General features: G+C 44.1%; 1 protein-coding gene across 2 annotated transcripts in view; it reads right to left on the minus strand.

Annotated features, from left to right (window-relative positions):
* Positions 1-4970, minus strand: part of mbnl1 (muscleblind-like splicing regulator 1) — a 580601-nt gene extending 575631 nt beyond the window's left edge. For both annotated transcript variants that reach the window (XM_067994954.1, XM_067994931.1), the window contains exon 1: positions 4826-4970. The gene's annotated coding sequence lies outside the window, so the exon portion shown is untranslated. The remainder of the gene's footprint in view (positions 1-4825) is intronic.
* Between the last annotated feature and the right edge of the window lie 13535 nt (positions 4971-18505).

The following is an 18505-nucleotide window of genomic DNA, read 5'->3' on the forward strand; positions in this document are numbered from 1 at the left end:
TTTGTTCCTTACACTCCATGTGTTTGTATAAAGAATGCTTATTTGGGCCACACACCCTAACCTGTCCTTCTGCTGTATTGTTGTTTTTCTCACACATTTCTTATTTCTCTCTCCTAATTTAATTACTTTACATCTTTTAGTTTCCTCTTTACCTGTAGTGCCCTAAGTATAATTTCTGACTATTACTCCACTCTCTTCCTTTTTGTTTGTTTTAGAATTATTATTTATACTACCTTTTCCACCTGTGCCCTACCCCACATTTACTCGTTTAAAGTCCCTGTCTATCCTTTCCACTAGGACCCTGACCCCAGCCCGGTTCAGGTAGAGACCGTCCCAGTGGTACAGGTCCTTCCTGTCCCAGTACTGGTGCCAATGTCTCATGAAATGGAACCCATCTTTCCCACACCAATCCTTCAACCACGTGTTCACTTCCCTAATCTGCTTATCCCTACGTCAATTTGCACGTGGCTCAGATAATAGTCCAGAGATTATAACCTGTTTTTTTAATTTAGCTCCTAGCTCCTGATACTCTCTGAACAGGACCTCTTGCCTACTCTTTCCTATGTTGTTGGTCCCAACATGGATCACAATGTCTGGATCTTCTCTCTACAATATCCTTACAAACCGGATCGAGATGTTCGTCACCCTGGCACCAGGTGGGCAACATGCCATCTGGGACTCTCGATCCTGCTTACAAAGGATACTATCTGTCCCCTTAATTATTGAAGCCTCTACAGCTACCACATAACGCTTCTTGTATCTTTCTAAAGGGAATTGGATGTATACTTGAAGGAGAAAATTTGTAGGTCTATGGGGAATGAGCAGGGGAATGGGACTAATTGGATAGTTCTTTCAAAGAGCCGGCACAGGCACGGAGGGCAGAATGGCCTCTTTCTGTGCTGCAAGATGGTATGATTCTATGACATGAGAAGGTGCTATATAAATGCAGGCAGAGAGAGTAAAAGATTTGACATCTGGAGGATGGGGAGTGGGCCATTTTTCAGAATGCCTGTTCAGAACGACTGATGTGTGTTCTAACTTCATGAACAAAAGTTGAAGACTGCCAGCTTGGGAAGCGCAAGACTTTGTTTATAGGTAGATTTATGGAGGTGTCTCTAGTATATAGCAGGTCGGATGCCACAGTGTCCTGTTATGCCACAATCAGCAGTGTAATAAGAGACTGCTGCTAGAGTTTGAAAGGCCAGTTCACAGCACATCAAAATCTTCTTGGACTGCCAGTGTTGGAATCAAGGGCCAACATGCTCTTGTGTTCATGGCCTCGCCCCTCCCTATCTCTGTAACCTCCTCCAACTCTACAATCATCCAAGATCTCTGCACTTCTCCAATTCTGGCCTCTTATGCAGCCCCGATTTCCTTCGTTGCACCACTGACGATTGTGCTTTCAGCCGTCTAAACCCAAAGCTCTGGAATTCTCTCCCTAAACCTCTCCGCCTCTCCACCTCTCTCTCCTCCTTTAAGACGCTCCTTAAAACCTACCTCTTTGACCAAGCTTTTGGTCACCTGTCCTAATATCTTCTTATGTGGCTCGGTGTCAAATTTTGTTTGATAATCGATCCTGTGAAGCCCCTTGGGACTTTTTTACTACGTGAAAGGCGCTATATAAATGCAAGTTGTTCTGTTACACGGTCACCTGTACAAAGATCAAAAAACAACTCTTAAAACAGCACAAAAGATACAGTCTGTGTTTTCATTTGTCATCAGCGGAGTGATGGTTGTTTTCCCAACAGAATGCTCAGCAGACTCACTTTGATACCGATGGGCCAGTTGTCAAACTATTCCTATTTCACCCACCTCCCACCTCCGGCTTTTTATAAACCCATTTAAGAAGTCGCTAGATCAGGCGCACAGATCTGAACCGATGAAGTTGAAATCTCATCATGTGATAATAGTAGCAAATGTGTCCGTCTGAAATTTGGCCTATTAAACAACTCACCGTCATTGTTAAGATAACAGGCAAAGGATTTCTTGCTCGTATTGCACAGCATCATTTCAACTCATGTTCGTAGCTACCCTTAAAACCGTCAGTCCCATTTATAATGATTATTTGCCCTGTTCCTTTTTTAAAATAATCAACACAATATGGACCAACAACAATTTGCATTTACATATCACCTTTAACATACTAAAACGCCTCGAGGTGCTTCACTGGAGCGTAATCAGACAAAATTTGACACCGAGCCAAAGACGGAGACATTAGGACAGGTGACTTGGTCAAAGAGCTAGGTTTTAAGGGGCGCTTTAAAGGAGGAGAGAGAGGTGGAGAGGTGGATTGTTTACGGGAGGGAATTCCAGGGCTTAGGGCAATGGTGGGATGAAGGGGGCGGGGGATGGACAAGAGGCTTGAATTGGAGGAAGACAGAGTTCTCGGAGGGTTGGTGGGCTGGAGGGGGTCACAGAGATAGGGAGGGGATGACGCCATGGAGGGATTTGAACACGAGGATGAGAATTTTAAAATGGAGGCCAGACTGATGCTTCAGATCGGGAAGGCTCTGTCTTTTCTTTCATGACGTCGTGAGGTCTCATTGCCTTCATAGTGACTTATGGAACAAGTCTGGGTTTCATAACAAAAGACAGAGTGATTATGGGGATGGTGGGGGGTATAAATTAGCAGAGGGCATCGTTCGGCTGTTATAGAATGCACTGAGTTCAATAGTGGGCAGGCAATCTGCCCCGGTGGTTTCGCTCCCCAGCGGTAAGGGTGAAGATAACCTCCGAGGAGAATGGTTTTACGAGTTCGCACTGCAGGTGTAGGCCCTCGTTTACTGACGAGACTAGTCGGAAGTTTGAACAGGCACTGCCCAGCGATAGTCCAACCCTTTGATTTAATGGTCAGAGAATCATGGTGCGTTTGCGGCATGATTTCCTGATCCCTTCCCTTGTTGTGCGAAGCTCCCCTCCTCACAGTGCCAGTCTCGTAAAATTGGCCCTCATTACATTTTAAATTCACGGCGTTTGGAGAATATCTTTATCGTGTAACTTTTTTTGGGCTGCGTACAGTAACACTACAAGTCCCGGCCACAAGAATGGCCACAAGATTGGGTAATGCCCCCATCAATCACACCTGGAGCCTGGATTGCTGGTGACTGGGATTGATTTTATGTGCATAATTTGATTTATGTAACTATCCTCCACTCACTGCATTTTGCTGGAGAAATAATCCTGTTTTTATCAGGAGACTTTGCTGCAGTTTCCGTCGTGAGTTCGGTAAATTAAAACCACAAGTCCTGCCCTGCCTCCAACTCATTGGCTGACACAGTGGTATCAATATTCACTCATTTCTTAGCCTGCGTTGGTATTTATAATACAGTCAGGGAGCCATTTGTTCCCCAGCTCTCCTTCACCTCAGTAACCTTGCTGTTCCCTGCGTCTCCAGTCCCATTTGGCCATAGGACGTTTCCATATGTCATTTCCTCTCCTTCTCTGCTGCCCAGCGAGAAAAAGCGAGGGAATACTAGGAAGTAGTGGTTACGTTACTGGACTAGTAATCCAGAGTCATGGACTACGAATCTAGAGAACGTGAGTTCAAATCCCACCACAGCAGTCTGAGCGCGTGAATTCAATTTGAAAATTAAAAAAAAACTGGTATCAGCAGAAATGACCATGATGCTGTCAGACTGTCGTAAAAACCCAACTGCCCCATTAACGTCTTTTAGGGAAGGAAACCTGCCATCCTTACCCAGACTCCAGCCCCGCCCCAACATGGTTGACTCTTAACTGCCCTCTGAAATGGCCTGGCAAGCCACTCAGTTGTATCAAACTGCTACAGCATTGCGGGAGCACCTTCACCACAGGGACTGCAGCAGTTCAAGGAGAAGGCTCAACACTACCTTCTCCAGGGCAATTAGGGACAAGCAACAAATGCCAGCCTTGCCAGCGATGCCCACATCCCAAGAATGAATAATAAAAATAGCTCATCCCAACAACCACAGAGCAAGCAAAAATGTTCTATCAAATAATAGGACTTGCGATTTAATAGAACTTCCTGATCCCACAGTGTTTTTCTCCCCTCCCCTTCCTGTGGGCGGAAGCATAGATAACTACCCGTGGGAGCAGAACTGAAACTGGAAGTCCACTGCGTGGGAGGACCATTGGTGTCAGTCCCACGTCCTGCCGCATGGTGTTGCAGCATTCTTGAACCCTCACACAACAACATGCCTGGGATCAGTACCCCCTCAACAAAAAGTTAGTGAGCCACACTTCCACAGAGGTATGTAGGAGGAAGAAGAGAGCACAACGGAGCCACGGATAAAATGAGCGCCAAAAAAAACAAAACAAAAACAGCTCCCACCATTAGACCCAGTCTACCGTCTGGCACAAGAATGGATTCCTCCTGTCGCTTTCTGCACAAGCCCCGCGTCACAATCATTCAACATCTTTAGCAAATATTACAGAGTCGGAGGAAGTCATAAGATACTCCCAGTGCTCCCTGCCTTCGTTCGCTCGTAATGGGGGAATCCTACGGATGCCTCACTGAATCCTCCTCTACGTTAGCAATGAAACAGCAACAGCCTCGGAAAAGCAGCAAGCGAAGAAAAAAAAAATTGAAGACACACTCACGGCTTTCTGAAATGGTTTCCATGGCAACAGAAAAAGCACATCAATCTGTTGAAGTCGCTGCAACAGTTTGGCACTTAATGGCTGAATTATATTTTGACTTAACTATGCAGCCTTACAACCTGTTGCAATCAAATGACTCGACAAATGTCCTGGTGCTTAGCCAGGTTTATTCCCCCCCGCTTCCATCCCACCCCCCCACTCCCGCAGCATAGACACGATTAAGAGAAGAGAAAGTAAGCATTCTTACCGTTGTTTAGTCTGTGGGACAGTGAAATGAGCTCAATCACACTAGCGTAAGATTTATTATTTTTTTCTTTTAAAAATATGAAGCGCCTATTAATATTTTCGTCTGGAAATCTAATCCAGTGCACTCCACAGTCACACACTAAAGTGGCCAAGGCAGATACTGGCGAGCAACGGTTCTCATTGGGGGAGAGAGCGTGTGATGTCACCAGACAACCGTCCCTCAATTGGCAGATTTTTCCGTTTCATCCCCGGCTACAAGCTGTAGGCCACTGGATACTGTACAACAGGCATCTGCACAGCATAGAGCTTCCTCCTTAGCACAGAGCAGCTGTAAACACTGAGCTCCCCTCTCGAACAGCGCTGCTCAGAATCTGCACGGTTCAGCCCAGTCCAACTCCACACAGTTCAACGTCAGTGGAATTGATGCAGCCTTTCGATCTAGCTTAGGTTTGAGCCGGTGAATTTATGCCGAAACTACCGCATCGCCCCCCCCCACACACCATCAGCGCCCCCCCACCCCCCTAGTCTTCTTCAAGCTTTTGTGCCGTTAAGCGACTCCCTTTTTGGCTGCCCCAATAACCTCATTAAGAATTGGAATTTACTGCGGTATCACATTCCTCATATTCATGGTCTGTACTCAGCATAAAAACAAGACTGCATTCCAATTTGGCAGCCCCGAGCTCCCTTTTTTTTTCTCTTATTGCAAAACAGTGAAGAATTACTGACCTATGCAAACCATGGATAGTCGCAGCCTGGGATAAAATATCGAGCCCTTGCGGCACATGACAGGCCCAGAGTAAATATTCAGTTCACCGCTGAAAAGTCGAGACCAAGGGGGGGAAAAAAAAAGTGAGAGAGAACTCCTGGCTGCAACCATCCACAACCGGAGAGCCGTTCGATTATGTCGCTGACTAGATCACAGCGTATTGACCAAGAGGGGGGATAGAATCATACAGCACAGGTGAAGGCCATTCGGCCCATCGTGCACGTGTCGGCTCTTTGAAAGAGCTGTGCAATTAGACACACACCCGTGCTCTTTCCCCATAACCCTGCAAATTTTCTCTCCTTCAAGTATTTATCCAATTCCCTTTTGAAAGTTACTGTTGAATCTGCTTCCACCGCCCTTTCAGGCAGTGCATTCCAGATCATAACAACTCGCTGCGTAAAAAAATTTCTCCTCATCTCCCCTCTGGCTCTTTTGACTATTACCTTAAATTCTGTTGGATGTATCCTACTCTTGTGCTTTTTTGTGGAACGTGATACTTCTCACAGGTTCACGACAGAACACGATTGCATGACTCAGTCTGTAATTTCCTTCTTCTGACATCATCTTTCTTTCATAGCTCCAAGTCACATCCATCACCTTATCAACCATAACCATTTTCAGAACTTGTTCCAGTGAGGAGATAGATGAAGAAAGGGCATTTTAAAGAAAGAACTTGCATTTATGTGGCTTCTTTCACAACGCCCAAAAGTGCTTATATAGCCAATGAAGTGCATTTTTGAACTGTAGTCAGTGTTGTAATGTAGGAAACACGGCAGCCAATTTGCACACAGCAAGGTCCCACAAACAGCAATGTGATAATGACCAGATTATCTGTTTCGGTGATGTTAGTTAAGGAACAAACATTGTCTAGGACACCAGGGAGAACTCCCCTGTTCTTTGAAATTGTTCCAAAGGATCTTTTATATCCAACTGAGATAGCACCTCTATCTGCATTGGGAGTGTCAGCCTAGATTATGTGCCCAAGTCTCCGGAGTGAGACTTGAACCCACAACCTTCTGACCTCAAGAGGCAAGAGTGCGACCAACTGAGCCACGGCTGACACTTCAAGGTGAGTGACAGTGCTTCTGGAGTGACCTGTCTACTGTTATAAATCAAAATGACAGATTTAGCTAATAAAAATTGCGCATTTTACCTCATGAGTCAGCCAGTATAAAAATGAAAATATGCAGTGCATCAAAATCCATAATTTACAGAGACGTCTGGTATCATTGAATTTATTAAATGTTGATCATGATAATGAAATATTGTTGGTTCTTGCAAAGCTAATATTCCACTAGATGACTCAGCCTGTTCCCTTAGCCAGAGACAAGCCCAATGCTAAAAACACAGAGTAATTTTTATTGCCTTTTTTTAATATACAGTACCTCACGATTCAGAACACTGTCACACCAAATGGTATACAGTCACTACAGAATTAGTTGAATTCAGCTAAGGCCAGAGGTAGGGCCACTATAATCCAGAAAAATCAGCTGCCTTTCCCACTCCTGATCCCTATCGGTGACTCCTCCTGAAAAATACATAGACGTGGATGGTGAGGATGGGTTTGGGTCCGACTGTACATAGAATTACATAGAATCTACAGCACAGAAACAGGCCATTCGGCCCAACTGGTCGGTGTTTGTACACCACACGAGCCTCCTCCAGCTCGAATTGCCTCTTCCCAGCCTGCCCCTTTATTCTCTTCTCCCTCGTGTAAGTATTAAAGGCATCAGTGCTATCTAGCTTCAACCGACCGTGTCGCAGCTGGTTCCATATTCTCACCACTCTCTGTAAAGAAATACCCACTATATTCTGCGATGCCCTTTTCCGGTCAAACTGGCCGCCGACGGTCCCTGTTTGGGCTCAGCTGTAAAGAATGCTCACCTGGGAGGCCAGTGTCCATGGAGTTGTATTCCAGCATGAGATGGAGGGAGAGAAAATTGGGGCAGTGCAGCGGATAGGGGAGAGAAAGAACAAAAAACAACGTGTAGAATTTTTAAAAAAATCATTCTTGGGATGTGGGCATTGCTAGCAGGGCCAGCATTTATTGCCCATCCCTAGTTGCCCTGAGAAGTTGGTGATACAGCAGAGTGGTTTACTGTTAAGAGTCAAATGCAGAGCAGACCAGTTTCCTTCCTTAAAGAACATTGTGAACCAATTGGATTTTTACAACATGGTCACTTCTACTTATACCAATTTTTTATTTCCAGATTTAAAAAAAATTGCTATGGTAGGATTTAAACTTGTGCTCGCTGGATTACTAGTCCAGTCACATAACCACTGCAATACTGTACCCATCTGTATCTTGATAAGGTAATATATGGATTACTGTCTATGTCCAGAAATCATTGTAGGGCTGCATTTAAGAAACACGAGGCACTTGCATGAGCTCACCAGAAGTACAATCCCACACATAACTGTTGTATTTTTGAGACTTTGCTAATCTTCTTATCCTAGATTATTGTGGCTCTTGGTTCACTCTCATGGGCTAATCCCTACTCTCTGTAACCTTGAGATTATCTCTCTTTGTTTTGAAATCTAAGCAAGCTTTCGGTAACAAGCCCAAGACATGAACGGAAAACCCAAGGCTCAGAAAACCCTGCCTGATAACTACTGGACTTATCCAATGCCTCCATAAGATCTCCCTCCACTCTTCCAATATGATACAGCATCAAATCAGACCCCATTTTAAGATTAAAATATCAAGCGAATTTAACTTATAGAAAGGCATTTAATACAGTTCTATATTTACAGTAGACATCCCTCTATCACACTTCCTTGAGAGGACAAAGTCAGAAAGAGATCAAAAGAACAAAACCAAACCTTTCCAAATATTTTTTAAACAATGTTTTTTTCTTGGAATATTTCTTACCAACCCAAGAGCCCAATTAATCGAAACAGTTGGAAATTCAAAGCAACCTCTTCCTCTTTCAGAACTTTCAAGTGATTGGTTCTTAGAGACTTTCAAACAGACATTTTGTGATTTGCACAGAACAGCTCTTTTGATATCCTGGTAATTCTTGGATTTTGAATATCTGATCACTCAGACATTGAAAGAGAAATGTCAGTCTTATACAAACTGAACCATTCAGTGTTATACTCCCAATGCAGCTAGTGGGAAAAGTACCTGGGGGTTATAGTTCCAGAATCATCGAAGGTCTATGACCAAAGTTGCGAGGTTATTGCAAAAGCAAATGGGGTGTTAGGATGTATAGCTAGGACAATTAAATATAAATCTAGAAGTAATATCCTTACCCTTGGTCAAGTAAAAGGCCTTCGTGTAGTCACATTTGTAACATTACACCCAGTTTTGGTCCCGTCACATAGGGCGTGATCTTAAACTCCAAGGACGGGTAGTTTGGGGGCAAGTGGGAGTTGAAAATAGTTGTTTTTTTGGGTCACAACCGCAAAATTTTCGGACTTTGCGTTCCCAGTGGGAAGCCTGTAATTTTCCGCGCCGACATTAAACCCGGAAATAAAGCCGGGATGCGGTCGTGGCCCAAAAAACAACTATTTTCAACTCCCACCCGCCCCCAACCCACCCGTTCATGGGGTTTAAAATCACTCCCACAGTGAGGGCTATCAAGGTCCTAGAAAAGGTTCAGAATCGGGCCACTCGATTTATATCTAGTTTTCAGGAGAGGCTTGGAGAACTGGGACTTTTTAGCTCGGAAAAGCGTAACTTCAAATGGATATGATTGAATTGTTTAAAAAGTATGAAGGAATTAGATTCTGTCCACATGAATAGGTCACTTGAGCGAGATGGTTGGGGACAGTTAGTGGGGCGGTGGGGGGGGGCATCAGACCAATTTATGGAAGCATAGAGTCAGATGCTAGGCATTTCCTTTTTTCGCAGAGTCTCGGTAACCTCTGGAATAAGTTGCCAGTGGGTGTGTAGTTAGTGTGGATTTACTGCAAACGTTCAAATGGGAGCTGGAAGAGTTGCTGCGAGTGGAAGGTATGTTGAATTATAGGAGGTAGATGGGTTGTTGGTCACCATGACCTCCTGGAGCTTGCTTCATCATCTGCCAGGATCGGAGAGGAGTTTTCCCAAAGTTTTTTCCTAAATTGGCCTAAAGCTTTTTTTGCCTCCCAGCATACTACGTGGCTGTGGGGGTGGGGAGGGGGGCGTTGGGTTGGGTTTAGTGGTGTAAGCAGGTTTCACCGTGTGGGACAGGACATGCTTGATAGACCCATTGGTCTTTTCCTGCCCTACTTTTTCAGATGTTTGAACGAAACAAATCCGTCAGCATTGTTCAAGTTTGAATTGTTCCTCAATCCACCCTGTAACCAATGAAACTTGCACTATTGCTTTGGAATAGACTTGTTGTTAATTGTATCTCTGTGTTTTATATCAATTGGTGTTAATTGTACTCAGGTGGTGGGTATCAACTGGGAACTTTTTTGTATCCATTTATAAGAGGGTGTGTAATGTTGAGTAGTGTGAATAAAGGCTTGGAAGCAACTGAAGACCAGGCTCCAGTATTTTATCCTTCACCACCTGGCAATCCAATTTTTAACACTTGTTAGAGGATTTTGGCTTTCGCTGGTTCGTTCTTAAACTCCTAGAGCAGGACCTTCCACACTCCCTCTGCTAATTTTTGGGCAGACCTGAGGAAGATGGGTTGAGCTGGGATTGCGATCCGCCATTTCTCTGCCCATTTTCATAGATTTCTCGCAGAAGTGATGGGTGACATTCAGTATATTCGCCCATATATGGGGCTGCGTACTAAAATTATATTCAGATGATAAATACAGTCTTAGCAACACTGGATTGCTTTGACAGCAGAGCTGGGAAACCTTGCTATCGATCGAGCGATTGTACAGACTGTAGGGTGAAAATTTAAACACTGCACTTTGACAGGCCACCAACGAATGTCACTGCAAATTTCCACCCCCTAACACTGATGGATTCCCAACAAAAATATTTAAGTGACCCTAAGGCTGAAAGAGGATGCCTTCAGCCACCCAGGCCCCACACTTTGGAATTCCCTCCCTAAACCTCTCTGCCTCTATACTTCCCTCCCCTCCTTTAAGACCCTCCTTAAAATACAACTCTTTAAACAAGCTTTCGATCACCCCTCCTAATCTTTCTTTCTTTGGTTCAGCATCGCTTTTCCTCATGCCTGCATGATACATCTTGGGATGTTTCTCTACGTTAAAGGCATTATACAAATACAAGCTGTTGTACAAATCTAGCAGTGATGCAAAGTGGTTTCGGCCTTGCATCAATGCTGAACTTGTGTAGTGTAAATCGGACATAAAGGCCCAACCTGACTATGGAGCGAGTGGAGTGAGACAAACACCTCCTGGGAGCACGACCCCACACTCAAAGGAAAGAGGGGGTCGGAGATGGAGCTACTACAGTGTAGCTTTGATTCTCTGGCCCGAGCTCCCCAAGGGCAAGGCCCACCACTGGGGGTGTAGGACCGTGAAATTTTCCCATCAGTACAAAACCACTTCATATCAATTCTACAGTTGTAGTGTGAATGCATCTGTGGAACAAAACAATCTTCGCTCTTTTCTGATGGGTTAATTTGGAGCCAATCAATTTAAAGGCACACTTTAACCCTTTGAGCGCATCTCTAGCAAAACTCTTTCCAAGTCCCATGTCTGCTTGTCCTCCATCCTCCCATCTCTCTTCATTTCCATGTATAGCACATACTGAACTTACAACATACCCTCCAACTCACCATAAGATCCACTGGTAGATGTTTAAAGAGACGCCAGCAAACCTTTTCTTCCCCTGCTTCTGTAAGCACTGTTCAACTGTCATGAATTTCAAGGCGTTCTGAAGCTGCAAACTCTGATACTCGTGGCCTCTGTCATTCCACACACTTCTGACGATTAAGGGCGTACCCAGCTAAGACCTGCATGGTGGCTTTCCAGCATTCCATTCATGTGAGTTCAATAAGCCACATTAAGCAGAACAGTCAACAAGACAAAAATGACATTCAACTACAAAGAATATGAAGTTGCTGACTATTTAGGGGCCATCCACAAATGCCATCTTTTTCTGAAAGAATAAAAAAAAACTTATACTCAGTTGCTTATCCTTATCTTGCAATATTTTTCCCCCACATGGTCCCCTGAAGCTCACAATGTTAATGGAAAGGAAATCAGGTGTGGTCGATTTGCAATTGTCCATTTTGTTCCCACTTTGAAGGTAAATTTTACCCTCACTCTGTTCAAGGTTATACAGTGGGGAAACTCACTTCATAATCATGTGTTTTTTTGCAAAAAATATGCAAATGACAGAAAATATCCCCCCTTTCCCCAAGAGTCAGGGTCAAGGCATTTCCAAGTCCAGTATAGCAGGATCAGAAAATTAAAGCCTCAACACAGGACTGCCTAGGCAGTTCTGCAGTCTGCAGTTTGCTGTGGTTCTGCATATTTCCAGTTTCTGCTGTGCACTGGAATTCAGAGCATGAGTGGCAACACTGAAACAACTACAGAGATTGTGCATGTGCAGAAATTTAAAGATAACAATCGCAACTTTAAAGTAACAATGTGAGCACTACAACAACAACTTGCGTTTATATAGCACCTCTAATGCAGTAAAACATCCCAAGGTGCTTCACAGGAATGCTATCAGACAAAATTTGACACCGAGCCACGTAAGGAGATATTAGGACAAGGTGACCAAAAGCTTGGTCAAAGTGGTAGGTTTTAAGGAGCATCTTAAAGGAGGAGAGAGAGGAAGAGAGGCGGAAAGGTTTAGGGAGGGAATTCCAGAGCTTTGGGCCCAGACAGCTGAAGATCACCAATGATGGGGCGAAGGAAGTGGTGGATGCGCGAGATGCCAGAATTGGAGGAATGCAGAGTTCTGGAAGGGTTGTAGGGCTGCAGGAGGTTTCAGAGATCATGGAATCATAGAATCATAGAAAGGTTACAGCACGGAAGGAGGCCATTCGGCCCATCGAGTCAGCGCCGGCTCTATACAAGAGCAATCCAGCTAGTCCCACTCCCCCGCCCTTTCCCCGTAGCCCTGCAAATTTTTTCCTTCCAAGTACTTATCCAGTTCTCTTTCGAAGGCCGTGATTGAATCTGCCTCCACCACCCCCTCGGGCAGTGCATTCCAGGTCCTAACCACTCGCTGTGTAAAAAAGTTTTTCCTCATTTCACCTTTGGTTCTTTTGCCAATCACCTTAAATCTAACTCCTCTGGTCCTTGACCCTTCTGCCAATGGGAACAGTTTCTCTCTATCTACTCTGTCTGGACCCTTCATGATTTTGAACACCTCTATCAAATCTCCTCACAACCTTCTCTGTTCCAAGGAGAACAACCCCAGCTTCTCCAGTCTATCCACGTAACTAAAGTCCCTCATCCCCGGAATCATTCTAGTAAATCTCTTCTGCACTCTCTGTAAGGCCTTCACACCTTTCCTGAAGTGCGGGGCCCATAACTGGACACAATACACCAGTTATGGCCGCACCAGTGTTTTATAAAGATTCATCATGACTTCCATACTTTTGTACTCTATGCCTCTATCTATAAATGTAAGGAATCTTACAACACCAGGTTATAGTCCAACAGTTTTATTTGAAAATCGCAAGCTTTCGGAAGCTTTCTCCTTCGTCAAGTGAACTGTTGGACTATAACCTGGTGTTGTAAGATTCCTTACATTTATCAACCCCAGTCCATCACCGGCATCTCCACATCATGGCTTCTATTTATAAAGCCCAGGATTCTGTATGCTTTTTTAACCACTTTCTCAACCTGCCCTGCCACCTTCAACGATTTGTGCACTTATACCCCCAGATACCTCTGCTCCTGTACCCCATTTAGGGTTGTGCTCTCTAGTTTGTATTGTATTGAGATAGGGAGGGGGGGAGGCCATGAAGGGATTTGAACACGATGGTGAGAATTTTAGATTCCTTACTCATTGCACATAGTTCCTTCAGCGTTCTGTTTGTGATTGTAAATGTCTGGATGAAGACATACCCTGATGTCAGCTTGCACTGTGTCAGCTTGACTCAGTTAAAGGCTCCAGCCTCACTCCAGTACTTGAGCACGTTAACGAGGTTGACCCATCAGTGCAGTACTGACATGGTTTTCGGAGATGTTGTCCTTTCGATGAAACATTAAAGACCCCTTGGTACTATCTCTCAAGCAACAACACTGGAAAAAAATGATTAACCCATCCTTCATCTCATTCCTGGAAGTGGGGTCCCACTCTGTGCAGTATGAATGTTGTGTTTGCCTAAATAAGAAGACATTGCACTTCAAAGGAATCCAGGGAACAGCTTCCTGACCTTCTGAGAGATGTCGTGGGGCACTGTGTAGATGCAAATCTTTATTTTGTTTACCATTGAGCTCAGGCAATGGCCCTTCTATGAGTCATAAATTGTGTTCTTTCAAGTGGGAATGTGAGGACTGTTAGGAGCAATCATTAATTTTTATCTGTTTTCCAAAGTACAAAGCGCATTCTTATTCTTATCACTGTCAAAGGGGTAAAGTAAATTTAACCACTGATTTGGAAATCATTTGGGATTCTTTGTGTATTGGCTCAAATTCCTAGTTTGAACAAATTCAAAAAATCATATTCAATCCAGTGTGGCTGGAGAGATGGTGCAGGAGGGAGGGCTTTGGATCCCTGGGGGAGGTGGGACATGTACAAGCCGGATGGGACCAATATCCTTGCGGGGAGGTTTGCTAGTGCTGTGGGGCAGGGCTTAAACTATCTTGGCAGGGGGATGGGAACTTGAGCGTAGATTCAGAAGGGAGGGAAGCAGAGTTGGAAATGGAAGGCAGAAAATTAGTAAATGAATTTGGAAGGCAGAGGAAACAAGAAACAGAGAAACTAGACAACAAAGGAGTTTGGCAACGCTTACTGGTATATACCTCAATGCAAGGAGTATAGTGAATAAGGCAGATGAGTTGAGGGCACAGATAGACAGATGGAAGTACGATATCTTAGCTATTACAGAAACATGGCTTAAACAGGGGCAGGAATGGCAGCTCAACGTTCCTGGTTACAGGGTTGTCAGACGAGATAGAGAGGGGGATAAAAAAGGAGGAGGGGTGGCAATGATGGTTAAAGAAACAATTACAGTTGTGAGGAGAGATGATATGTTAGAAGGATCATCAAATGAGGCCATATGGGTTGAGCTAAAGAACAAACAAGGGGCAGTCACACTGCTGGGAGTGTACTACAGACCCCCAAACAGTCAGAGGGAGATAGAAGAGCAAATATGTAGGCTAATTTCTGAGAAGTGCAAAAACAATAGGGCAGTAATGGTAGGGGATTTCAACTACCCTAATATTAACTGGGATACAATCAGTGTAAAAGGTATAGAGGGTGTAGAATTCTTAAATTGCATTCAGGAGAACTTTTTTAGCCAGTACGTAGCAAGCCCAACAATAGTGGGAGGGGGCAGTTCTGAATTTAGTTTAGGGAATGAATCTGGGCAGGTGGCAGGAGTATCAGTGGGAGAGCATTTTGCTGGTAGTGATCATAATTCAGTTAGCTTTAGCATAATTATGGAAAAGGACAAAGGTGGAACAGGAGTAAAAGTTCTAAATTGGGGAAAGGCCAACTTTACTAAGCTCAGAAGTGGATTAGCAAAAGTGGACTGGAAACAGCTACTTGAAGGTAAATCAGTGTCAGAGCAGTGGGAGGCATTCAAGGGGGAGATTCAAGGGGTTCAGAGTAAACATGTTCCCACAAAGAAAATGGATGGGACTGCCAAATCTAGAGCCCCCTGGATGACAAGGAGCATACAGGGTAAGATAAGGCAAAAAAGGGAAGCTTATGTCAGATACTGAGAGCTTGATACTGCAGAAAGCCTAGAAGAGTATAGAAAGTGCAGGGGTGAAATTAAAAAGGAAATTAGGAAAGCAAAGAGAGGGCATGAAAAAATACTGGCAAGTAAAATTAAGGAAAGCACAAAAATGTTTTACAAATACATAAAGAGCAAGAGGAAACGAAGGAAAGAGTAGGGCCTATTAGAGACCAAAAAGGTAACCTCTGTGTGGAGGCGGAAAGTGTGGGTATGGTTCTTAATGAATACTTTGTGTCTGTATTCACAAAAGAGGGGGACAATGCAGAGATTGTAGTTAAGGAGGATGAGTGTAAAATATTGGATGGGATAAACATAGTGAGAGAGGAAGTATTAAGGGGATTAGCATTTTTGAAAGTAGATAAATCCAGGCCCGGATGAAATATAGCCCAGGCTGTTAAGAGAAGCAAGGGAGGAAATAGCAGAGGCTCTGACCATCATTTTCCAATCCTCCCTGGCTACAGGCGTGACGCCAGAGGTTTGAGGACTGCTAACGTTGTACCGCTGTTTAAAAAGAGAGAAAGAGATAGACCGAGTAATTGTAGGCCAGTCAGTCTAACCTCAGTGGTGGGAAAATTATTAGAATCGATTCTGAAGACAGCATAAATCGTCATTTAGAAAGGCACGGGTTAATCAAGGACAGTCAGCATGGATTTGTTAAGGGAAGGTCATGTCTGACTAACTTGTTAAGGGAAGGTCATGTCTGACTAACTTGATTGAATTTTTTAAGCAGGTAACAAGGAGAGTAACATGTTTGATGTAGTGTACATGGATTTTAGCAAGGCTTTTGACAAGGTCGCACATGGTCAAGAAAGTAAAAGCTCATGGGATCCAAGGGAAAGTGGCTAGTTGGATCTAAAATTGGCTCAGTGACAGGAAGCAAAGGGTAATGGTTGATGGGTGTTTTTGCAACTGGAAGGCTGTTTCCAGTGGGGTTCCGCAGGGCTCAGTACTAGGTTCCTTGCTTTTTGTGGTATATATTAATGATTTGGACTTGAATGTGGGGGAGCTTGATCACGAAGTTTGCAGATGATACAAAAATTGGCCGAGTGGTTGATAGTGAGGAGGAAAGCTGTAGCCTGCAGGAAGATATCAATGGACTGGTCAGGTGGGCAGAAAAGTGGCAAATGGAATTCAATCCAGTGAAGTGTGAGGTAATGCATTTAGGGAGGGAAAACAAGGCAAGGGAGTACACTATAAATGGGAGGATACTGAGACGACAAAGGGACCTTGGAGTGCATGTCCACAGATCCCTGAAGGTAGCAGAACAGGTACATAAGGTGGTTAAAAAGGCATTCGGGATACTTTCCTTTATTAGCCAAGGCATAGAATATAAGAGCAGGGAGGTTATGCTAGAACTGTATAAAACATTGGTTAGGCCACAGCTTAAGTACTGCGTACAGTTCTGGTCACCACATTACAGAAAAGATGTGATTGCCCTAGAGAGGGTACAGAGGAGATTTACAAGGCTGTTGCAAGGGCTGGAGAATTTTAGCTATGAGAAAAGATGGGATAGGTTGGGGTTGTTTTCTTTGGAACAAAGAAGGCTGAGGGGAGATTTAATTGAGGTGTATAAAATTATGATGGGACTAGATAGAGTGGATAGGGAGGACCTATTTCCCTTAGCAGAGGGGCCAGTGACCAGGGGGCATAGATTTAAAATAATTGGTAGAAGGATTCGAGGGGAGCTGAGGAGAATTTTTTTTCTCCCAGAGGGTGATGGGGGTCTGGACCTCATTGCCTGAAAGGGTGGTAGAGGCAGAAACCCTCAACTCATTTAAAAAGTACTTGGATAAGCACTTGAAGTGCCGTAACCTACAGGGCTATGGACCAAGTGCTGGAAAGTGGGATTAAACTGGATAGGTCTTTTTCGGCCAGCACTGACATGATGGGTCGAATGGCCTCCTTCTGTGCCATAACTGTCTATGGATTCTATGATTCTATGAGGTAATATGTGACATTCACTTTATTTAAATGAAAATTAGAATTTGTTTGACCTGAAGAGAAGATTGAGGGGTGACCTGATGGAGGTCTTTAAGATTATGAAAGGGTTTGATATGTTTGACGTAGAGAAAATATTTCCACTTCTGGGGGAGATCAGAACTAGGGGCCATAAATATAACGTAGTCACTAATCAATCCAATAAGGAATTCAGGAGAAACTTCTTTTCTCAGAGAGTAGTTGGAATGTGGAACTCGCTACCACAAGGAGTAGTTGAGGTGAACAGCATTGATTCATTTATTGAGAAGCTAGATAAACACATGAGGGAGAAAGGAATGGAAGGTTATGCTGATAGGGTGAGATGAAGAGGGGTGGGAGGAGGCTCGTGTGTAGTTTAAACACCGGCATAGACCAGTTGGGCCGAATGGCCTGTTTCTGTGCTGTAAATTCTATGTAATTCTATGTAAGGTGTTTCAATTTAATTTTTCGTGTACTGGTGACATGTCTGCATTTGCTTTCAGTTGCCGCCATTTTAACACAACCTTTAACCCATCTGAAATAAAGAGGTTAATAACGGTATTTAAATAACACAGTCAGGAAGTGAATGCAAACGTATTAATCAGTGCACTAGCAACGGATCTCTCAGTCCTTTCCATGTTTCTATTTACGCAGCAGTGGTTCAAGGTCCAATTTATCAGCTTTGGCAGGTCACTCTTACCAAGTAAGAGTCAGGATAATTAAATTTTACTTTTGCAAAGTAGGAATGGATGAAAAGTCCGTAGAGAAAATCAATACTACATATGCTCCTACTACTTTTCTGCCCTCTGGAACTCTCTGCTCACCTTCATTGCTGTCACAATAACTTCAAGACTTTCCTATTCGACTATGCCCAGACTACCCTCTCCATTTTCTTCCCCTTTCTCCGTGCTTGCTGTCTACCACATTCTCTTCCTCCTATTATGAAGTGCTCCAAGAAGTCTTCTTGCAGATAAGGAGTGCTGTATGAATGTAGGCTGTGGTCAGGGAGTGTCAGCCATGGCTCAGTGAGTAGTGCTCTCGCCTCTGAGTCAGAAGGTCTGTGGGTTTAAGTCCCATGCCAGAGACTCGAGCACAAAATCCAGGCTGGCACTCCGGTGCGGTACCGAGGGAGTGCTGCACTGTCGGGGGTGCCGTTTTTCGGATGAGTCGTTAA

Source organism: Heptranchias perlo, chromosome 13 (genome assembly GCF_035084215.1).
Source record: "Heptranchias perlo isolate sHepPer1 chromosome 13, sHepPer1.hap1, whole genome shotgun sequence".
NCBI classification, from domain to species: domain Eukaryota; kingdom Metazoa; phylum Chordata; class Chondrichthyes; order Hexanchiformes; family Hexanchidae; genus Heptranchias; species Heptranchias perlo.